General features: G+C 40.3%; 1 pseudogene; it reads right to left on the bottom strand.

Annotated features, from left to right (window-relative positions):
* Positions 1–3,314: 3,314 nt before the first annotated feature.
* Positions 3,315–3,710, bottom strand: Rps19l2 (ribosomal protein S19 like 2; annotated as a pseudogene).
* Between the last annotated feature and the right edge of the window lie 1,154 nt (positions 3,711–4,864).

The raw sequence follows: 4,864 nt of genomic DNA, 5'->3' as shown, positions 1-4,864 counted from the left end.
TTTACATGCATATCCATTAAGAGTAATTAACTAGCAAAACAGTCATCATCTATTACCAGTCCCACAGGTAAAACCATAACTTTTGTGACTAAGTTATTAGTGAAGTTTTGTGTAGATAAACCCAGTCAATATTTTATCTTCTGCCCTTTCACCTATAGTAAACCCTCAGTTCCCTTTTTATGACCGTTGGTTAATGGTTTTACAACCTCTTGGAATGTGCTCTAAGTTGCAAATGCCTGGCTACTATCTCTATCTCAGAAGCAATTAACTCAGGACACCTGACAACTGGCTGAATTCTCAATGCAGTTTTGACATCATTAAGGATTTAATAGAAGTCCTATTATAAAAGAGCTTAATAATTACTAATATAATTTTAGGAATTCTTATAGGATCATCATTAAGACTTAAGAAGTCATCTATTTGTTAATATAGCATTACTACAAGACAATATATCTTCGTTGTTTTGCAGAAATCTGCTCAAAAAGGTGGGCTAATACCTAGTGATTGTCATATATATTTAATAATACCAGGAAAAGCATATTAATGGCAGGAATCTTTCTTAAAATGGAAATTTCCTCAGCCTTGTCCAACAGAGCAAATCCGTTGTAGATTTTTTTTTAAATCCATGGCAGAACCATCTCAGGAAGATCAACTGCTACTTTTTAGTTTCTCCTATGTGACTCCTGCCACCTTAAGAGTGGTTTGTTTCCCTGGCGAGATTCCCTTCGTAAAAAAACCAAACAAACTAGTTTTTCGTTTATGAGTGGCTATCAATTGGAGATAGTTTCTGGGCTAGGAATGGGTGTGTGTGTCTACTTCTCTTTTCAGTTCCAGGGTCCCATCTGGTGCAGATGCATGCAGGCCTTGTGCATGCTGCCTCGATCCCTGTGAGTTTGTATCTGTACCAGCCCTGCTGTGTCTGGAAGGCATTGATTCGTTGATGTCTTCCATCCCCTCTGACTCTTACACCTTTTTTTGTCTCCTCTTGCACAGAGTTCCCTGAGGCCCAAGGGGAGAGATTTGATGGGGATATTTCTTTCAGGGCTGAGTATGTCAAGATCTCTCATTCACTGCATTTTGTCCAGCTGTGGGTCTCTGTATTTGTTCTCATCTGTGCAGGCAGAAGCATCTGATATTGGATCAGCAAGGCATGAATCTTTGAGTATGGCAGGATGTCATTGAGAGTTATTTACTGCTGAATTCCTTTAGCAGAGTTTGGTTTCTCCCTAGATTTGGTCTATCTTGTCTTAGGTTCTCGGCCACCCAAGCAGTGTTTGGTGTGGGTTCCACCTCATGCAATGGCCCTTAAATAAATCAGATACTGGTTGGTTACTCCCACACTCTTTGGGCCACTATTGCACTAGCATATCTTGCAAAGGGGTCACTCCCATATCTAAGCATTTGTGGCTGAGTTGGCGTTTATCTTTCTTCTCTGGTCGTGTGTAGAGTACCTCCCAGTATCATGAGTACTAGTCTCTAGTACTAGGGGTGAAGGCACTGGTTCAACTTTTATGTGTCCAATGAGTTGTATAGATGTTGTAGCAATAGGGTCTTACCCTAAATTAGTGGAGAGTTATCAATAGCCTTGACAAGATTTTGGGTTTGGGGATTCCCAAGTTGGCCAGCAACTTGATTCAGTGTAATCCATTCCCAGTACTGAAGCATCATTTGGAAATGAGCTGTCAAGTTGGGGCTCCCTTTCCTGTCATTTAGATTGCCTTAATATATGTATAGGACCCTTCTACTGTATTAAATTTTCATATGACCCATAGTGTTAGCTGTCTCTTCCTGCACTATCTCCCTCAGTCCCCTCTTCCCTCCCTGTTTGATGCCCTTATTCCAGTGCCCACCTCCTTCCATCTATAACTATAGCCTTTCCCCTTCCAAGGAAGACCCATCTCTCCTCCCGTCCCCTTACTCCCTACTTAACCCCCATGGCTACACAGATTATAGCTTGCTTATCAATGGCTTAATATCAAACATCCACATATAAGTGAACACATACCATATATGTCTTCCTGGGTCTGAGTCACTTTACTTAGTATGATTTTTTTTTCTAGTTCTATCCATTTTTTCTGAAAATTTCATGATTCCCATACTAATTTCCTTAGTCGCTGCTCCAGTTCGCACTCCCACAGGGAGTGGACAGGTTTCTCCTTACTGTCCATGCCCACCAGCATGAGCTCTCTTTTGCTTTGTTTGCCTTCCCATTCTGATTGGTGTAAGGTGAAATCTCAAAAGAGTCTTGATTTGCATTTCCCTGGCAGCTAAGGATATTGAAAGCCTTTTTAAGTCCTTGGCTATTTGACTTTTCTCTTTTGGGAACTTTCCATTTATATCTATGCCCTATTTTTAAATTGGGTCATTTGTTTTGATGTCCAGTTTTTTAAGTGTTTTATATATTTTGGATATTAGCCCTTTACCAGATATGCAGTTGGTAAAAGTCTTTTTATATTCTGAAGTCTCCTGTTTGTATTAATGATGGTATCCGTTGCCATACAAGATGCTTAGTTTCATGAGAACCCATTTGTTAATTGTTGATCTTAGTGCCTGTGCTATCTGTGTTCTGTTCAGAAAGTGTTTTCCTGTCCCAATGAGTTCAAGGCTATTCCCCACTTTCTCTTCTATCAGATTCAGTGTGTCTGGGCTTATGTTGATGCTTTTGAAGTCAAGTTTTATGCAGAGTGATACATATGGATCTATTTGTTTTCTTTTTTTCTTTTTTACAAGTACCATCCAGATTGACCAGTACTAGCTGTTGAAAATGCTTTCTTTTTTTCCAGTGTGTATTTCTGGTTTCTCCATCCAAATTCAGGTGTCCATAGGTGTGTGGACTTATGTCTGGGTCTTCAATTTTATTCCATTCATCAACATGCCTGTCTTTGTACCAATACTGTGCTGTTTTTATTATTGTAGCTCTGTAGTATAGTTTGAGATTGGGGAGGCTGTGATGCTTCCAGTGTTTCTTTCATCATTCAGGAATGTTTTGGTTACCCTGGTGTGTGTGTGTGTGTGTGTGTGTGTGTGTGTGTGTGTGTGTGTGTGTTTCATACAAAGCTGAAAATTATCCTTTCAAGTTCTGTGAAAACTCATGCTGGGATTTTGATGGAGATTGCATTGAATCTATAGAGTTGCTTTTAATAGGATGACCATTTTTACTATTTTAATCCTACTGATCCATGAGCATGGGAGACCTCTCCATCTTCTAGTATCTTCATTTTCTTCATTCAGTGTCTTTTTTTTTAAATGAATGAGGCAATTTATTAATCCAGCATCCTCTGTTCTAATGCTTCTGGTTGGCAGCTGCCACCTGTCTAGCAATCCTGTTCAGATCTCTCTGTCCCTGAGGTGTTAGCTTGCGGCTCCCATCTTGGTCCTTTTCCACCATTTTTCAGCCCCTCCAGGGCTTGGAGGACCCGGCGGGCCACGGTCTTAGAGCCTCTGTTGAAGTGGCTGGGCCTGACACCATTTCTCTGCCGTCCTCTGTCCTCGGTAGATCTTGGTCGTGGAACCAACATTCCCACTCCCTTCCCCCGCACCACCACGGAGGTACAGTTGCTGTGCTGTGGAAGCAGCTCATGTGTATGGGGCAAGCTCTTTACGTTTGGCCAGCTTGACTGTGTCCACCCATTCGGGGACTTTTTGAGGAAGGCTGCCAGAGCTCTGACAAACTCCTGCTGGTTAACATCTTTTACAGTAACTCCAGGCATCGTGCGGCCTCCGTGCTGCCAACCAGGGGAAAGGGCTCCTTCAGTGTTTTAAAGTCTTTCTGAGATAATTGTTTCACTTTTGCTTAGAGCTACCTCAAGATACTTTATATTTTTGGGGTCTATTGTGAAAGGCCTTGGTTTCCTGATTTTTCCCCTCAGGCTATTTGTTATTTGTATAGAGGAGGGCTACTGGATTTATTTATTTATTTATTTATTTATTTATTTATTTATTTATTTATTTATTTAATATAAGCACACTGTAGCTGTCTTCAGACACGCCCGAAGAGGGCATCAGATCTCATTACAGATGGTTGTGAGCCATCCTGTGGTTGCTGGGAATTGAATTCAGGACTTCTGGAGGAAAGTCAGCTCTTAACTCCCGGACTATCTCTCTCCATCCCTGAGGACTACTGATTTTCGTGTGTTAATTTTGTATTGTGACACTTTATTGAAAATGTTTGGGGTTTAGCTCAGTGATAGAGCGCTTGCCCAGCAAGTGCAAGGCCCTGGGTTCGGTCCTCAGCTCCAAAAAAAAAAAAAAAAAAAAAAAAAAAAAAAAGGAAAGGAAATGTTTATCAGCTTTAAGGGGTTTCTTGGTGGAATTTTTAGGGTCAGTTATTTATACAAATAAAGATACTCTGATTTTTTTTTCCTTTCCTGTATGTATCCCTTTGATCTCCCTCAGTCATTTTATTGCTCTTGTTAATATTTCAAGTACTATAGTGAATAGGTAAGGAGAGAGTGGATAACCCTGTCTTGTTCGTGATTTTGGTGGAAATGCTTTGAGTTTTTCTCTATGCTGAGATATCTCTTTTACCCCCATCTCTCCAGGACTTTTATTACGAAGGGTGTTGGATTTTTTTTCAAAGGCCTTTTCTGCACCTAACGAGATGTTCATGTGGATTTTGTCTTCCAGTTTTTTTTAATAGAGTAGATTACATTTATTGATTTATCTACCCATTTGGACCACCCCTGCTTCTCTGGAGTGAAACCCACATAATTATGGTGAATAATCTTTTTGATGTGGTCTTGGATTTTGTTTGCAAGCATTTTATTGAGAATTTTGCATCTATGTTCATAAGGAAAATTGGTCTGTAATTCTCTTTTCTGTAGGGTCTTTATGTGGTTTAGGTGTCAGCAGAGTAATTGTGTCC

The sequence above is a fragment of the Rattus norvegicus genome, chromosome 8, assembly GCF_021556685.1.
Source record: "Rattus norvegicus strain SHRSP/BbbUtx chromosome 8, alternate assembly SHRSP_T2T, whole genome shotgun sequence".
In the NCBI taxonomy this organism is placed as follows: domain Eukaryota; kingdom Metazoa; phylum Chordata; class Mammalia; order Rodentia; family Muridae; genus Rattus; species Rattus norvegicus.
Note: the sequence above shows the minus strand (reverse complement) of the source record. Positions and strands in the feature narration are given on the sequence as shown.